Here is a 20,422-nt window from a genome sequence, read left to right as displayed (position 1 = left end):
TTATACCATTTAATTTAAAAATAAGTAGTATAAGTAAAAGATATTAATCCGAGAAACCTTAAAATGGAATACCACATAGCTAAACTTGAGTTTGCGAATTTTGAGCGTTAACAACACTGCTATTGCACGAATTTGGTTAAAATCCTCCAGAGACTCTGTGGCTACGTGCTAGGCTTAGATTGCTCGAACTATGAAGAACAGATGTATTTCAGTGTTAATTGGAGAGCGTAATTTCAGAACCGCTCCATAGTTTCAGCTCCGAAAAAGCTGATCCGAAGCTCCGAATGAGCGATACTTTGACGAACTGATGACGACTGAAGTGAACTGAATTTAATAGTTACGTCTTCTTCCGTAAAATAAGTAACGCTGTCTAAAGGCCGTTTTACACGGGGCACGGAATTGCGCAGGTTAGAGCTGCATTAATTTCTAAAATGGCGTGGAATTGCGCGAATGCATGAACGAAATTAGAACAGGGGCTATTTTGCCGTCTCGCATCCACGCATTCTCGCATGTGTTCTAGCAATTCACCGTTTTACACGACGCAATTTTGATTGCGCCTTCGCACGTACGTCAGATTGCGCAATTCCGTGTACCGTGTAAAACGGCCTTAAAACAGTCAAATCTCTTATAGCGAGCTAGTTAATTTTTAGAATCAGTGTAGAGTAATTTCAACGATTCAGGCGTGAGATAATGGAGGTTCCACGCACTGAAATTAAAAGAAGTTCTTTTCCACAGTTAAGTTTTGAGTGTGGAAATGTCTAGAAGTTACCTTTTATTTCAATATCACTGCAAAGGCTAACAATTTTGTGTCCCAACACATACCGCCGCATGCCAATTTAGGCGGCTTGTTGTGAAGTGCGTAGATGCGGTTTTCAGTTTTAATTATTTATTCGACCATGAAAAATCCTTAGCAATTAAAAAAAATATTTTTCTCTTGATAGTAAACAAATCTTTTATTTGCGAAAAAAATTATAGTTGTGGAGGAGAACGGACATGGTGAGAAGGACGTGGTGGACTTGTGAAAATTCACACTCCCATGGCAGGGTCAGGGATGAGATCTACCTACACCATCCGTGGGTGCTGAGTAAGTTCGAGGAAGGAGAATTTCGTTAAAATTCCGGTAGAGATTGAGTTTATCATTAATACTGAATGCGAAACTTTTGCTTCAGCTGGCTGTATAATATATCTGTGACATAACCTTGAAGAAGCAAGGATTCGTCAAGCAAATTGTGGGAAGATTTTCGAATGAAAATGTCTCGCACTCGTCCAGTCATACCTTGAATATGCATCGAGAATAGGGGATCACGTGCAGAAAGACTTAATCCGTGAACTTTCATAAAATACAAAGAAAAGCTGCGCGATTCGTCAAAAACTGCTTCGGACGCACAGAAAACGTTAAACAGATGTTAAACGAAATAGGTTGGGAGCCGGGGAATCTGGTTGGTGTGGTAGCTATAGTGTTGGCTTCCCACCCAGTGGACTCTGGTTCAAATCCCGGCGGTAGCAGAGAATTTTCAGAGATAGCCCGATCCCTTCTTGAATGTTGTGTGGGGGACATTGCAAGGGCAACACTCCGTCCGTCGGATGGGACGGTAAGCCGTGGTCCCCTTGGCGCCTTTCGTTAAGGGCAGGTTAATGCCGACGCCGGGTTTCTCTCCACCCATCCTTACCTACCCTTCCCCAATGGCGCAAATGACATAAGCTGTCGGTCACCTCTTCCAAAATACCATACCTAGGTTAGGACCCAATAGTGATTCGGAGCCTGCGCGCAATATAGACTTAGATTGCTTGATCAATTGAGGATGGATATTTTTAAGAGTCACACGGAGAGCATCATATTAGAACCCCACTATATTTCCAGGTGCGACAGAAATGATATCTTGCCGAACGGATAGGTATGGCAATACGTTTTTTCAGTGAACACTAGAGGACTTAAATGAATGCCAGCCGTAATTTCGTTAGAGCGCTCCCTCTTCATGTTAAACGGCTGGTGTCCTAACTTCCCCCGCCACAAGATTACTGAGGCAGAGCGGGGTAGTATGTTGGTATACATGAATACCCTGTTATTATCCTACCACTTACCTCCATGTTAACATTTTGCGATCGGATATAGATTCTATCAGGCTCCTTTTTCTCTCTCTGATCAACCAATTTAGTTCCAAATTTTTTCACTTCTTACTTCTTTCTTAATTTTCTTAATCTCCTCAATATCACTCTCTACATCGTCGACAATTAACTAATAATAAGATAACTTTAAGTTTCACGTTAGAACATTTGCTTAAAAGCATATTAGCTTCTATTGTTCCTGAAACGAAACTATCTCACCATTTTTCCATCGACACTCCTGTTCGAGGGTTTTCTCTTGAATAGGGTAGTTTTCTTCATCAAAGATAACGAAAGGCATTGATTGCGATTCGTTACCCACCATTAGTGTATTCATAATATACAAATCATTTGGTTTTAGAAATCCCAGTTTTGACGAATGGCTATGGTCCATTTTTATCCTCATTTGAAAAAGGCCAGATTGGCGGCCATGGGATGCCACTCCACGTGACTTCACAGGGGCCTAGATGCTATACGAGTTGATACAAGTTTTACATCGTCTGAGATTACCAATGCATGCATGAGGCACTGAGCTCAGGGAAGCATTTCTTCATAATCACCTATAAAAATTGCCTTTGGTCGGAAAGTTTCCTTCGTTTGATAGAGTATTAATAATCCTTATTTAAGCCAAGCGCTACCTGCTAGCAGGGTACTCTGCTACCTGCTAGCAACCAGCATCGTAGCGGCGCTCATAGCCTCGCACCAAGGTGGCTTCACACGTCGGCAGCTGGAACCAGAATAACGTCTCACGAGCTTTTCCCAGCATTCATACTTAGCCGTCGCATTTTCGCGCGATTGAAATTTTTCACTTTTCATTTAATCGCAAAAAATAAATATCATTTAAAAATCTAAAAGCGTGAAATACGTACTCCTGGAGTAATAATCTTTAATTTAGGCATTAAAAAAATAGGAAACCACCCTATTGTTCGACCTGTACTGGAGTATGGCAGTGTGTTATGGAATCCTCATCATACGAATTACGCTGCTAGCATTGAAATGATACGAATGCGATTTGATAAATGGTTATGTTTGAAGAGTAATGGACCAATTTTTAGCAAAAGTGACTACCCCACTTTATCCAGGTCTTCAAATTTTCTCCTCTTTACGCAAGGAGAAATATGGTTGACGTTATTTCTCTCAGAAATATTTTGACTGGGGCAGTTGACTGAGGCTATCCTTTGTGATATTCCTTTACTTTTCGGCAGCCCATCCTTTCATCTTTTCTGCCTGCTTACATCCAGCCTCGTACACTTTCTTTTCTCTCCCTCCGTAGGAAAGACTCCGCCTACCTCGCCACTGAAGTTTTCAAGCGACTTCATTGTTCCAGCATCTAAATCTTCAACCACCAATTTGGTGGACCTACAGTTGGGAGACATGGTAGCAAGATTACGGTAACAATCTATGCTTTATGCTTTGGGTCTGCGATTAAGGTCATTTGTCTTTTGGAGTGAGAAATCAATCACTTCGTAAATTTTCGCAGCCTCAATTTTAAAACTAACCGGTTTCAACGCCATTAAGCCATTACCGTATCGCCTCAGCAAGCTTGTGGCCCCTGCCCATATCCACCCATATGCCCACCTCCAAGGTGATTTATAGTTGTGTGCTGGTCTAGTGGATAGAGCGAAGGGCTGTGGGTCAAAGGTCCCTAGGTTCAAATGTACAAAGCGCTTTTTTCAACGAAGTACTGTTTTGAAATTTATAAAAAAAAATTTTGTTATAATTTTATTTTTACACAAAAGCAACACACTTTGAACTACCATTCCACATGATTTCCGATAATATTAAGGCACTTATTTTGTCGAATATTAAGCTTATGTTACCGTCGTCATAGAAAATTGCCGTCTGAGTTGAGAGGGATGAGCTCTACCCTCACGTAAGTAATTAGCTTCGGGTTTCAGCACTGATTTTGTGAAGATGGATGAAGCCCTTAATGATAGCATTGCATTGACAAAATCATTTTATATCGCAAATAATTCTATGGGGGATGTCTTTGCAGTCGATTTTTCTTCCCGCCGAGCCCAGCTCTTTCTCGTAATGTAGCTCATTATTCCAATTCTTCGCTTCAACCAGTCCATAGGACCTCACGGTATGAATAAAGTTCTTCCCATTGGTAATATTCTAATTAGTCAGCATTGGTATATCCAAATTAACGAAAATTCATGTTGACTCTGCATATGCTAGCATAGCAGTAAATATTTATCAGACTAAATATAACTTTCTCCCTCTCAAACTTTTACCTTCGTCCCTCTTTCGAAGTACCACGGCCATCCTCATTCAGCATGTTGCCCAATTCATCAAATATCAATGCCGCCTTCTAGTTATCACCAGAAACGTCTTTCTGTCAACCTCCCTGCCTTTCTCCTTCCTATATCTCCCTTTTTCCTTTCTTTTGCTTTCTCTTAAATATGTCTCCAAGTATTGTCATTCTTATTTCGTGGCGTTCATTCACGTTCTGATAGTAATGATACGATATCCTAGTCAATTCTAGGACCAAAACACTTCAAACCCCGTATAGAAATCGACACTAGATCCCAGTCAAATGTATGTAAGGATACTATGGTCCTTGTTCAGTTTGCGGGGTCGTTGCTAAGAAATCCCTGTAATACCAATCCTTGCATATACCAAGCTACTCTTTCAGACCATAAAAAAATTATCGCAGATCCTATTTCGTATTCTCTATTGTCAAGCTCTTCCTATTAGGGTATGGTCAACCAGGATCATGCGCAACTACCGGTATCTCCACCTTAAGAGAAATTGACGTCATGACCTTATCGAGGAAAAATATCTGGGGAGAACAGTGGAGGTTTATTTGGAGGAGATGTATTTAAGAATGTATCTCCCAAACGTTTTGGGGGAATTAAATTGATACTCAACATCTCGCTTTAGCCTTTTGATATATTTCTAACCTGCCGCGTGAACGGCGGTGGATTTATCAATAAAATCCGTGCAAAATAAATACCCTAGTCCGAGAACCGAAAAATGGAGCTTTTACTTTCTTGAGCAGCCGCGCTGACCACTACCCTATCCAGGTCCACAAGCCTTCATTCCCATGGAAATATACCGAGGTTCATTGTGCTAGATGTTAGTACCTTGCGGTCCATCAAGGGTGGCAACGCAAGGGAGTTTGGACATCAAAGAAAGCACAAATACAAGAAAATACAAAAATACTACACAAAAAAGCTGCAGCCTTGATTTGTGTGGCCAGAACTCAATACTCCGTTTACTTAGCGTTAGTTTTCCAGTTCGTGTTTCATCCTCTCTCGTTATTGAAGACTGTAAGGGTTTACGACTGGATTTTCCACTTCTCAGATTGGGTTCCGAAGAATCGGGAAATAAAAAAAACCATTAGCCTCGTGGGAAACTCGATAATATTAGTGACGCAATACACTGGAAGAGTACGAATTGTACTCCGCTTATTCGTTTGTCTTCCATTCCAGTTTAACAATTTCTGTACTCGTTTTTTTCATTTGGTCGCGTATATTTTCGAACTAATCTACATATTTACGCATCAAATTTTCGTAAATAATTCTCCACATATTTATACATATACATCACTCTCATATTTTCTGAGATAAATGTGACTCAATGAGCCCTCCTGTAAATTGATCTACCTGGAAAAAGAACGATTTCTGTCCATTCAGCTGTGCACCTGGAATATTTGTACCACACATTTTAATAGATTCTCTCTCTCATGACAGGTAAGATATTGCTTATTTGCACAACTTCGGTTGATATAAGGGTAGCGCTAAAGAAGATGTAAGTATGTAGTTTTACGGGGTAAAACTTCAACGTTGATGCAATGTGTATGTCCTGCGAGAAATGCTCTAGCGATGATTGATAAATGAATATTTACTTAAGCAGCGAGAAAAATTTAGTTATATCACAACCTTTTTTCTCGCGCACCTTCGTTCATTGCTGATATATTATTTGAATAATCAATCCATTTAAGGGAAGACAAATATTTGTGCCCACGTTAACATATAGGAGGAATTTAATGTTCAAACGTCGAGCGACCTTTCGTTCACCTCTAACTTGTCCATTAAAGAGGAGTGAGCAAGAGTCATCTTCCTTTCTCTGCCCCTATTTTGTCAATGATTGTGGAACGCGTTGAATGAGCACGGGTAATGAGGCGTCAAGGCACTTGTCCGCGTTAAAACGAGCGGTTAGTAAACCATAAAAAATCACCACGCGAGAAGGTCTTACTTCATTTCTTCGCTTCGGCGCTCTGATGGGAAGTGTAAGCGGTTCGTGCCCTCGACTCTCTGCCGGACGGTCCGAAGAAATCAAAACGATATATTTGTAGTTTTCAGTATATGTAGGATTAGTCAAATAAATTATCTTATCAACTAGGACAACTCTTCGCTCTTTGATGTGATCATCGTATTGAATAACCTGAAGTTCTGATGTTGTTGTAAGAAAAGAGCGAGTCATTGGCTAAGGATGATAAGATAATTTGTTTGATCAACCCTCCATAAACAGAAAAATTATTTTAGTGTCGAGAATAATCTCAACATAACTAAGAACTCTCTTGCAGACAATAATAACCTCAACCTCATGTGGGATACATTCCGCATATAATTGTAGGCACTAAACGATATTTCACTAGCCTTACCGCTAGCTTTGTATAGTTATTGAACTTTAGTTTTCATCTCTCTCGCCATTGCAGTTTCCTAGCTGATCTGTTTTAATTATAACCATCACCAACCGTCGGACTAGGTAGTGCGATTATATTTGCACTCTTTGTGTATTTGATATTTTTTATTGAATGTGACGCCATCGCCTGAGAAAGAAATGTAGATCAGCTTTCCTTAACCAGGTAGTATTTCATGGAATCAAAAACATTTTGAGTGCCTTAAAAATTTAATGCATTAACAACCTACTTGTGGTGAATTTCATGGTTTACTCGATTATACTATGATTGAAAGTTGATTTTATGGTCATAAACGCCTGCATTATATTGTAATTCCTCATCAGCAGTCGAATATTAATAGGCTTCTTTACTTAGCTTTACAAAATTCTCATACTCATTGCGTATGCGGCCGAAAATATTATAAATACAATTTTGGTCCGACAGTATCGATTTTCGCAATAGTAAAATTAAATGTGAAGGTCAGTTGCTAATAAAAAGGTCTCGTATACATTGGCACACGGTTTCTGTGAGAATACATCAATAAACTCGCTCCAGGCGTAGATGGCCGAGAAAGTGGGTGTAAGAGACCTTTAACGATACATCGTCCAAAAGTAATGAGTTTGACGATTATCGGTTCGCGAGGCGTATCTTTCTCACGCTTTTCTCATCCATGTAGGGACACTCCTGAGGAAGGCGAAGGATTGATCGACTTGCATAAAGTATTCTTGTATTCTTTCGACACTCGATGTAACGGAATTCAGAAGAGTCGACTGCACGGTCTAAGAAAAGAATGACTGTTGGCGAAGGCTCCCATAGGGCCTCGGCTTCAGATCCTATCTGATGTACTTTAAGCGCCCGTGAATAACACTTCCGCCACAGCATAATCTATTCCCCCTAAGAAATATTAAAAGTGAAAAAATTGATACAAGTTTAACTCCTGAAAATGTTGTGTACATTTTATCTATAAGAATGATTTTTAAGTGTAAGAATTTCTTTGATTTTCCACGCAGATTTATCACAAAACTTCACTGCAACCTAGGTTTCGGCGAAGATCGTTATCATCAAGCTTATTCAAGGTATTCATATGAATTTAAAATGATAAGAAAATTCCACGAAATCACACCCGAGGGAACACAATATATCTAAGAATGATGGAAGCTGAAAAATCCAGTTTGGGTTTTTAAAATCCCAAATTTTCATTTTTGGGATTTGTAGGTATTTGTTAGAAAATCAAGGGGGTATAATTACCTTATACAGTGATGCAATTTAATACGAAGCAAAAATTTAAATGAATGATTGGGAATTATCCATCAACATCCTCAATCAACTATCCTGATATTGAATTGGAGCAGCTCTATTCTCAATTATCTTATTGGCTAATCTTTTCATGCGTTGTATTTCTTCTCTTTTTTGTAATAAATTGCAATGCATCTATGTACGTGAGTAGAAGTATAACATGTCTAATTTTTTGCAAGGTTAAATTCTTTTGATTCTATGATAGCATTTTTAAGGGCCATTCTACGTTGTTCAGCCATTTCGTTTTTTACTTGTTTTAGGTGATTTTTACGTTTGGTGACATAATATCGTGTTTTACCGAGAAACATGCATTAGATATTTAGTTAATTATGTAGTTACATTTTTAAACAATACCTATAGGTGGTCAGGTATTTTACTCACCTCTAAAAATTTAAATTAGCAATCTTAAGATGCATATTCTACTTTGGATTCGAAGAATACTTCTAGTCGAGATGCTTACCGTGTAATTTCCCTGAACATTGGATGTAATGTCGAGTTTCGCAACGGATTTATTTAATTTTCTTTCTAAGAGAGTTTTGGAGGAAATGAATTGTGAGAAAAATAGCGAGAACTTTTCCACAGGTCCACGTAAGAAAAACGCTCGGACTGTTCCAGTTAGGATGATGTATCACATTAGCTGAATTTTTCATCTTTCACGCCATAATGCTCCAGCCCAATGTAGCAGTTCATTTCTTACTCATTTTTGTTGATACCCGTTATGACCACCCTTAAAATTGATTAATCCACGAGCGATAAAAATAATGAAATTACATCAAAGATTATTCGGTCGGAGTTATTGAAAATTACTTAATGCACTCTTTGGAGTCACTTATTTGCCTCCATATCCCATTAATCAATACATTTCAGGTACCGAAGTTGACGCCTATCCTTTGTCATGAGGTACCTTGGAGTATTTAACAAATTACTTCTCGAAAAGTACGGTATTTACACGCCAAAGGACTATAAGAATTTGATATCAGCTGCAATGGAATATCATATGCATTCACATAATCATATCTAAAAAGATCACGATTAGAATTATTTGAACGATCATAATTTACGAAATAATTATTAGTATAAAATACCCATATCTATACCGTATACTCCGTTGACTACGTCTGCCCTTTCTGAACATCAAAGTCGCGAATAAATCCACCAACGATGACTTCAGCTCGTTGCAAAGTAAACAAAATTCGAGATCAGAAATTAGCGCCGTGTGGGTCGATTTCTTCCGGAGGTGTTCTTCCAAACTGATCATTTCCACAGTAATAAACTCAGAAGATATGTGGTGCGTTCACTTCACACTTAACGGTCTATTTCTATTGTACTACGTGTTGACGTTGTTGAGCGTTTTTGCAGTGGTGGTATCGATATGGTATAATTAGGGGTAAAAACCGAAATTTATATCCATAATGATGTGATATATCATAATGATGTGAAATTCATGACTTTTCAATGCTATTCCTGGAAATTGCAAACTTTGTACTGCAAAACATTGGAAAAAAGTGGATCGCATTGCACTCATCACCGCGCCGCGGACATTTTTGAAAGCCGATTAAAATGCGACCGAAGTGGCAACAGAAATCAACCTTCTGTGGAATGGAATTGGGCCTCCTCCATGTAGTCCCCTTGGTTTCGGACAAAAAACGTGCAAAGACGGTCCAAAAACAGCCTGCCCACAAAACGGGGGACAAACAGCGGCTAGCCACGATTAATTCTCGTCTCCCCACTGAAGTGGTTCTCCTTTGCAAAAGTGTAGCAAAGGGTAGTCAGGCACTGGCATGCCACAAAGTGTCATGTCCCCCAAACCCGCTGTGATTATTTCTCGCCATTGGCCCATGATTCTCACGATTGGGCCACGACAAGCAGCAAGTTATCCCAGCAAGTTCAACCTGGATGTTGAACACGCTAGTGGGCACTGCTGGTAGAAAATTTTGAAAATAGGTACGCCATCAAGCAGTGGCGTAGGTAGGAATAGGGGGATGAGGGAAAGTGAGTGAGGGCTACCCCCCCCTGGAAACGCGGAGTTTAGGAAACATTTTGAAAATTAACATGCCTGAAAATGCATTTTAAATCATTTTGGCACTTAAAATTTAACTATAAGCAGATGAAGTTATTACACATCAAATCCAGAAAATATTTTACAATAATTTTTTGATTTTTCTAAGGTTTTCGGGGGGGGGGGGGGATACATCCCCTCATCCCCCCCATAGTTACGCCACTGCCATCAAGCTATCTGTGAAAGTGAAGAGGCTATTTATTTTTCGTCGCGAATCAGGAGGGTGACGGACCTAAAAACGGAGAAATGGGAGTCTCTTCATTTGTAAAGCTATATCATAATCTTGTATGATATGTGGAGCGATGTGTTGAAGTAATCAATAAGACATTTCAATATTTCCACTCAATTTATTTTCGCAGAACTCGTTGCGTTGTTAAAATTAAACGTGGGCTCTTAAAAATGCTGTTTTAACTACAAAAACGCGTCGTGCGAAAATAAATTATTGGGAAATATTGCAACGCCTTATTTTACTAATAGAGGGTTGAGAAATATTGTGTTACGAAATTTTAACCCTGAATGGCTATTGCCAGTAAGAACCATGATCACCGAAGATTTTTAGGTCGAAAATGCACCATTTTTAAACTATAGAAACTTTGAGACAAGCGCTCCTATTGGCCGCGAGTTTGCCCTGTTGCCGGATGCTCTGGAAAACTCATGGCTTCGAATGCATTGCCTGCCGGAGATCGCGATATATTCAAGGCATCCGGCAACACGGCCAACTCGCGGTCAATCGGAGCGCTTGGGCCAAAGTTTCGGTTGTTTAAAAATTGTGATTTTTTCACCTATACAGGATTGGTAACTTTGTTTCCCACTGGCATCAGCTATCCAGGGTCAAAATTTCGTGACGCAATTTTTCTTCATCATGTATATCACAATCGACGGCAAAATAAAATTGGTGAGCGAGCCCATTCTTCTCTAACTTTTCGGACCCGGCTTTGTGAATTCACCGGACATGAATGTGTATATGCTATCGCTTCTCATCTCTCTATCTTGGGAGATCCCACCGGCAGGGAAGCAGCGTGCTTCGTGCCGGTCTGGTGGACTGAGCCGTGCTTGGTGGGTCACCGGTGAAATTTCGTGCAATATCTCCGCTGCATTCTCATGGATCTTGCTGGTTGAGATAGCAAAATTGCTTCTCGCTTCCCCCCGAGGGTGGCGTGTTTACTTAAGCTAGATTGCGTTTCTCTCTGTGCCTGTCGCCAGTGGCGTAGCCAGGAATTTCGTTTGGGGGGGGATCCAAAACCAGGGGGAGAATTTTTGAAAAACGGACCCCCCCCCGGCTACGCCACTGCCTGTCGCGTTTTCTTCGGCTCCCTTTGTTCGTTCAACTCACCACAGTGTAACTCACATAAAATTTTTCAGCAGCATTCCGAACCTAATGCACAGAAAAGAAAACAAAATACGATCTCAAAATAAATTGCTTCGGGATACTTGTCTAAATTTTCCAGGGAAATAGGAAATTGTTAATTTAATCACCAAATTTCTAAATATTCACTGCATAAAAGTTTCCAACTCCATAAAATTTGTTTCTGAATGCTTAATGCGCCTTTAGACTACGATACCGACCCGAAACCGCATACGAAGGAGGCTTCACAGTTCAGCGTAACACACTACCTGAAGTGAAAGCTGTTATCACTCAACACTAGACTAAGATCAGACTAAGATGTTGTAAAAGTAAAAAGGAAAATACTCAGATGGCCATATAATTATCCCACGGCTCGTCCTCCTTGCAAGTCAAAATTGTCACTGTTTTGGTATGCGGGAAGGGGGAGAAATTCACCGCAGGTACCAAACACCAGCCTCTCAACCGGAAAGCCCAAATTACACACATTCACTCACAACAAACATACAAAACAAGATTCCTTGTGGGGGCTGTAGGGACCTCCACTAAGGAATCTTGCTCTACAAAAAACGGGGAATCTTCACAAGATAGGCCTGCTAGGGATAAACAGTGATTTGCGGAAACACATTCACATGCACTCAATAAGCAGTAACACAAACATTCATTCACCCTCAGATGGCTTCAATCTTCCGGGAGAAAAAATAGCTCCAAAGAGAGCGTCGTCGAGGGTCGGCAAGGGGACGAGGAAACCACACGTATACGTATTTCGGCTACAAGGTAGCCCTCTTCAGCGTGCTGAAGGAAAATCAAAAGCACTTCCGACACGAGGCTGATAGGCTCTTTTTATCTCAATTTCAGCCTTTTACAATAATGTTTTTCATAATAACAATAATTCATTTTACAATAATAGGCCACGCAAACCTACATAATCCAGTGGAATGCCTGTAAATATTATATTCTATCAAAGGTTTGATAATTTTCCTGTGCAAAAACTTTTCGATAAATACACTAAAAGCTCGTAGATTGCTTAGAATGACTGACTGTGGACTTTCTTAATAAAATTTTTGATGTTATTCATCAGTAAGTTGAGAGGAAAGGTAATGCGGTTCCTTCAACCCCGCAAGTTTTCTTTTTGGCAATAATTTCTTCTTCGGCCGAAAACACCGATGATTGTTCTATGCTTGGAAACCATTTGGATTGAATACTATGTATTGGATTTAAAAAAGTAAACTCTTGACATCTGGTATTTTGTAAAATTTCTAACATATTTCGCAGATCCACCTAACGGCGAAGAACTGAAATTTCGAGTGAAATCCTGATATACTTTTAAAATCAAAGCTCCTGAGGCAAAATGAATGTCGATTTTTTTTCATGTACATAGTATTGCGGCCAATGAAGGGCGTAAGGAAGTTTAAGAATAATACCTGAATTTTTTTTAAATGCGTGGAAGAATTTTAAATTTGCTAACTCTATAAGACGTATGCTCCGACCGTAAAAGTTCGATGACAGCGATGATGACATTATTTTTTGCGGCGTAGGCCGGCGACCACGGTGACGGTCTCTACGACGCGTATTAGACACTACCGATTAAACATTTAGTTAGAATAATTAAGAAGAGGAATATTAATATTAAAATTTGAGCGTGCGCCCTATTACTGAGGATGTTTTGGAAGATTCGCGATCATATTCGGATTAAATTTTCGATGTCTGCGGTGCCCACCGCTAAGAATATAATTTTTGGAGGATAAGCCATTGGCCTCGGATTAGGGTCATATTCCTAACTGATCATGTATTTTTAATTAGGCGGTAAAATTTATTGAAAATATTAATTGGACCAAGAATATTATTCTCCTAATGTCTTTGATACTTTTATTAGAACTTGTTTATTGACCTCCATAGCAGCAAAACTTTACCTGGTCCTGTTATTTCTATAATTCCGTTTCCTGTTACTTCAGTACGAAGTAAGTTTGAATTTCGTAGGATGATAAATTCTTATCATTTTTGCTGTGCATTAAACAATTTTACGCTGCATTTTATGAGCGTTGTTCTTTTTGCGCTTAAACCTTGAGACTGGTCGGAATTATTCTTCGACGTTACAATTGAAGTCGAACCACTCACATTAGGAAACAAATTCTGTTTTGTAGCTATGAATTTCGCAATGAGTTGAAGTAGTTCTCCTTTGATTTTTTTACTTATTTTTTCTTACTCCGGTTAGTCGACTAGTCGAGATCCCAAGCGGCTTCTAGAGTAGGGTGAAGGAGAAGTTGGACGATGCAATGATGACCTATAAATAAGGATAAGGATGGAGATAAAACTGAGAAATGTTAGTAAATGATGGCAAAATGGTTGGTGGGTATTACGTGGAACGCTAGGCATTGCTTAATAAGTTTCCAACATCTTCGGGTCAGAAGATTAGAAGAAGTTGTAGCTAAGTCTCAGTCAGCAATGAATATATTGTGGGTGATGTGCACTTGGCTGTCATCCTGAAAGAAGTAATGAAGAAGTAATGAGTAGAGAGAAATATATGATACGGAGAGCTAGCTCGTTCTGAGTTGATTGCGTAAACAGCACGCATTTTCCTTTAAATAATTTGTTCTCAAACGTGTTATGGCAAGGGTCTATTAGTTTTAGGTCATATTGCTAATAGGCTCCACTTAATTTCCATAAAAGGTTTTAGAAATTGATAGTTGGACATTGTGTGCATAAAAAACCACTTGAAGTTTTATATTCTTGACCGAAAAAGGAAATAATGGGCTAAAAATACGTTACATACACTACGTGATGGCTGTCGAGAATGCGCTCATACAATTTCTGGGACGGATTTCACCATGATAAAATAAATCGAACAAAAATGGAGGCAGAACTACTGTGAGAATTGTGGTATTTTATTTTTTCGAACTAGCCCAACGGAATTTCTCAATTTTGCGTAATAATTACCTTAAGTTTCGCAGAAAAATGCCTTTGTAACTGCGTCATCCAACGAGGCAAGACGATGTTTTGGGTTAGCATTGGAAGCTGTTACGCCAAATTAATCGGTTTGGATATGAATCAGTGATTTTAATAATTAGGATGGTCAGCATCTCTACACTGACTGGGAAAATACTGAATCGAGTCTTCGATTGGATGACAAAACCGCAAAGCTCCGGCAAACGTTTTTGGGAATGGTATTGTGTCAAGTGACATTTTTCACTGGTGAAATTTTCTAATACGTACATACCTAAAAATTGTTTCTCCATTCTATATTAATAGAAATTTATTTTAATAGAAGTTTATGGAAGTTTTTTTTAATAGTATTTAATATTAGACCTCTCTCGTGCTAATGATCACGACGAGGAGAAAATGAGTACTCCCTTGTGCATATTAAAAGAGAATTATTTTGGATTAATATTAAATTTGGCCTTTTATGCTATTGTCACTTGTGAGAATTTAATTTTTCTGCGAAATCCTCTAGAAAATTCTCTCTCGTAATTTGCGAATTATTCTCACAGATCGTAATGTGTGAAACACAAATCAGCTCTTAGAGGCTTAGGCCCATCCTTGAGCGCTCATGTTGTATCGAATGCTCTATAGTTTGGGGATCCGTAAATATATTACTAAACCATCATCGAGCTGTAAGCCGTGAATTTTTTGCACATTGAATGTTGCCAATAAAAATCTAATGGGAACGCTCATGAAACCCTGTAGTATATTTTCAGCAACCATATTGACGAGTTACCGTACAACAACTCATACCAAGACGCCTAGTGATATTGCAGCTCGAGATATCTACATCTAATGTCTACATCTACTTAGAAACTACCCCGAGTCGAACCAAAAAGCACTAGGTGTTGGAGCATCAACTGTTAATATGTTACCTGGTTACTCGTGCAAACACGTACGAGTTAATGTCTAAATGCATGAACGCGAGAATGAGAGCCAAAATGGGATGTGTGACGACCAAAATTGTGCGTATCCTTGAACAGGAAATAGAACCTATCCTAATTTGGCTCAAGAGGTGCTCACGTTTTCCTTTCCGGTCCACAAATATTGTTCATATTGGTGGTTTAATATTTCTTTTTTATTGCCTAAATCTAAAGATTATTGCTCCTGGAGTACGTATTTCACGCTTTTAGATTTTTAAATGACGATATCTATTTTTTGCGATTAAATGAAAAGTGAAAAATTTCAAGCGCGCGAAAACGCAACGGCTAAGTATGAATGCTGGGAAAAATCCGTATGACGTCATTTTGATTCCGGCTGCGGCTGGGTGAGGCCACCTTGGTGCGAGACTATGAGCGCCGATACGATGCAGGCTGCTAGCAGGTAGCGCTTGGCTTAAATAAGGATCATTAATACCCTATCAAACGAAGGAAACTTTCCGACCTTAGGCAATTTTAATAGGTGATTATTAACTAATGTTTCTCTGATCTCTGTGACACATGCATGCATTGGTAATATCAGACGATGTAAAACTCCTGACTACTCGTATAGCATCTAGGTCCCTGTGACGTCACGTGGAGTGGCATCGCATGGGCGCCAATCTGGCCTTTTTCAAATGAGGTTAAAATTGATCATTAACATTCGTCTAAACTGGGATTTCTAAAACCAAATAATTTGTATATAATGAGTGCACTAATGATGGGTAACGAATCGCAATCAATGCCTTTCGTTTTCTGTGATGAAGGAAACAACCCTGTTCACGCACGAACTCGTATTGGTTAATATATCTTGTAACCAAACCTTAAGAGAATACAAAGCGAATTTAGGTGTGCGTTGTGAAAGATTTGATTACCTATGTTCGACCTTAAGCCCTTTATTGTTCGAGGGATAAAAGAACTTCTATGCCTTTACGCATCCTTTTGGCAAAATATCACCCTTATTCTATAATTTCTCTCGGACCTGGAAATGCGGTTCGTTTTTAAGGTGATGCTCTCTGTGTCGCTCTTAATCTGTTCTTCAATGTTCAATATAAGCCTAGCCCGTAGCCACTGAGTGTTTAGAGGATCTCATCATGGTTCGCGTAAAATACCTTCGACTATGACATTGTGGCTGTGGTAAAACTAAATTCTATCTATGTGAAAACAGCTGTTTTCTTGGACGGAAATTGCTCATCGGTCATTCGAATGTCTTCTCGAAAGCTATCGATACCAAGTGCGATTTATTTGAAATTCCGTGGAATTTACTACTAATCTCCACCGTTTAAATTTTTGATGAGTACACTGATGAGTATAGCCAACGATAAAATTGGATTTTCTTTATCTTTGATATCTGACTACAAACGCTAACTTTCCACGATCTTGTGATGAGACATGTTAAATTATATGGTTTATCTTCTGGTGTGGAGCCACGCATAGTGCTATTCACGCATTCCGTTTTTATTTCTATTCACGTCGTCTGGCAGTGACATAATAACGAATCATTGCTTTTCGATCGGACTCAAAATAGAGAGCAATTCTATTCCTTTCCCGTTTCCTTTCAGTTCTAACCTTCAGCACATGCGCTTTATGCGTCATATGACCTGGTTACGCGGTAAATTAACACTTACGAGTTAATGTGCGAATGCGAGAATGATTTTGGTGGACCATAACGGACCATGTATAAATGCATGAACCAAATTAGAACAGGTTCCATTTTCTGTTCATGCGTTCGCACAAGTTGGGTTGTTACACGGTGAATTTTCGTATTCATTCACGAGTTCGTGCAGTTAGACATCATCTCGTGCGTGTTAATGTATCATGTTCCCAGGGCTTTACCAATAGGATGAAAAGGAAACAAATCAACGTGTGGATGGCGGCATAGCGAACAATAGCTAAGAGAACGATATCTAAGCGATAAGAACGATAGCTGAGGGAATAGCTCACTCTTCCGCTATTTGGTGGGGTCCAGGCGCAGTAGAACTCAATTCTATCTCCATGAAAATGGAAGTTTTCAAAGACGAATATTCTGTGGCCGGGGGAAGGGTAAAAGATTTACGCCGACCGCCTGTTTTCCCATGGCCTTTCTCCCCCTTTCTCCACGGGGCATGCCTTCCTCCCTCTAAATGTGCCCCAACCCGACAAGACGCCCACGCCATCTTCGGTCCCAATGGTTCCCCGACCACCCGCTCATCTTCCTCCTCCGCTGGGCATATTCCTCGCTCCCTCATTTATAAGGAGGCCCTCCTTCACTTTCACTCTCCCCGGCGGTGGCTGTGAGAAAGGTTTCGCTCCGTGCGCCGTTGGGATGAGAGTGATAGACTGTTGTTGTTGTCGTCGTCTTGTCCCGAACAGAGACTCTCTCTCTATGGGATGTGCATCGGCTGGTCAATTACCGGAGAGACACTCGATCGCAGCGGATATCGCTCTCTTATTCGTAGCGAAGAAATTGAATCCTTTCGCTAGCATTAGAGTGCTGATTGCCCTCGGACTTCCTTGTATGTCTCGGGGAATACCACGGCTGCTCAGGGGCGGAGTAAGGTCGTTGTGTTGGTGGAGGTTCAATACTTTCCGCTGCGCCTTGTTAGTATACGATACCTCTCAGCGGTAATGCGTGTGAGGGCCGATGTGTATAGACAATTCATTTATTATTCTATTCTCAATGATTTTAAAAATCGATGTATCAAAAAAATATAGCTCATGTGTTTATTTGGCTCAGGTGATTAGTGTGACTATTACACATATTACACTATTATGCAGTGGGAAGTTCAGGGGGTTCAAACCTCATAAAATGTTTGGTACATAGTCGTAAGTGTTTCCCTTCAAAAGGCCCCTGCACAATATACCTCGTTTACATAAATTCCCCCGCAATTTTTTTTTGGCTATGGTCATGCTGAAAGAGCTTAATTTTACATATGACAAAAATTTTGCAGAGGACTGTTAGTAGACTACTGGATGCGGTAAGTAATTATTATTCAGGTAACCATCAGTTCAGACTCTTTTTATTCAGGTACATTTTATTCAGATGCGAGTTTGGTGATGAGAACTCCCCTACAAGGGTGGGTTGAGGTAATTATTTTGGGGAGGTTGATTCATCATTTTCATAGGCGGCTTGATGGTATGCAATTACTTTCAGAAATAATGTGTTAGAGATGTGATATGCCTAGACCAGTGGATTTTAAATTTTCATAAATATTTTTCAAGCATTGTTTTATTAGCTGATTAAGCAACTTTCATTGGGGAGCCACGTTTAATATTCCGTCTATATCTTTTCGATCTTTTCAGAAATTTCGGTGGGCCGCCTTTCCCGCCCTCTCGCCAATGCGTCTGCTGGAGACTTCAACGCCCGCTCTTGGTGAACAATGCCAATATGTGCAAAATTTCCTCAGAGGAAATAATTTACTTTGACTGGAGTTTGATCGCGTGTATACCGAATTGGCGCTAGAAATTTTATCATTTTATTTACCTGCACATTATCTTTCTACGTGGAGTTTTGTTGGATTTAGAGGACAAAGTGGTATATGATATCAGGCGTAAAATTAAACAAGGCAACATATTTGTGCACATAGAACCTCAGTTTCCACGTACGACTATACATCAACACGAGTCGGATCTGGCGAAGACATCAATTGATGCAGAATTCGCGTGGATAATCTTCCATAATTCAAAATGTTTCGATTGTTACGTAGATCACGGAATGGCATTAATGGCTGACACGGGAGATAGTTAATCAATGAATAGTAATTAGCGGTGGTCCAGAGAGTGATTAGGGAAAGTTTATTTTTGAAACAGTATACAATACTAGAAACAGAAGTGAGTTTAGGTAAGGGTGCTTCGTCGTTGTAGCATTTTCATTTGTCATCGAGGCGAACAGTGTAAGCGATTTAGCAAGGGATTGATTTCGGAATCACTGTGTTATGTTACAGATATGTCTTCAATTATACCCGTAAGCCCATTCATACAATTTATCACAGAGGGAGTTGGTATCAACCCATACCGCCTGACGTCACATTGTTTATATTTTCACATGAGAAGCCCATTCATAACACGATTTTAGGCTAGTTGTTTGGATTTGCGAATGCACGGCAATTATCATGAGGCGTGTGACGTCAGCAGTCTAAGGTAAACACCTCGTCACTCCTCATGGACAAGTTTTTGTAACCAATAATTGACCTAGCAATGTGATTATCTACTGTTTACGTGAGCGTAGGTTTAAGTAGATGACAAACACAGGAAGATTCGCTGGCTACCAGGGGCTTGATAATGCCATAGAATTATTGTTATTGTAAATGTATGCTCTCGAAAACAATTGTTGAGTGAATAATAAGTGAAAATAGATAGTGCATAATAATCAATTAGGAAATTTAAAGGACGGTAATAGTTTCCGTGAGTAGGAGAATGGAAAAAATATATAAGATTAAGTGCTGATTAATCCAAGTGTGTTGATTTCTCTATTTTCCAGAGTTTGTATTATCAAGAGTTTTCTATTTCGGAAAAAGTAATAATTATCCATATTATTAAAATAATCCATGTAATTGTTACCGTAAGAAAGTATTATTATCCGTCTCTATTTATTCTATGGAATACTGGGACGTGATTGCTCAATTTCCTTTCTCTACTCAACTTAATTTTATGAACTTATTGATGGTTGCAAGTTCCATAGCCTGATGCTATTAATGATTCGATTCCATCTGCCGGAAATATTGTGTGCTACTCCTATAGCAGCAGGCATTTCCTTGACCGTATGGTCCATTTACTTTCTATGAGATTAATGAATGAAGAAAGTTTCTCGTACAAGTTTTAAAAAGCAAGCCATCGATTCTTTATTCATGTCTGGTTCAGGCGTAAAACTTGAGTAATAAACACAAACATATCACATTTCACTTAATGAAAAGGCCTTCTTATAGCTTACGCTTGTAAAATTATCTGATTTCAGGGTAGATTATGTGAAATCAACCGCCTCAATGGCAGCGAAATAGCAAATGGAAAATAACTTTTTCCGCGTGTCAAATCATGTGCTCTAAGCTCTCCATGGCAATGGAGTGGCTTTATGCCCTGGGAGTGCATTAAAGATACCTTAATTCTTAATTATTATAGTT

The sequence above is a fragment of the Ischnura elegans genome, chromosome 10, assembly GCF_921293095.1.
Source record: "Ischnura elegans chromosome 10, ioIscEleg1.1, whole genome shotgun sequence".
Taxonomy (NCBI): Eukaryota; Metazoa; Arthropoda; class Insecta; order Odonata; family Coenagrionidae; genus Ischnura; species Ischnura elegans.
Note: the sequence above shows the minus strand (reverse complement) of the source record.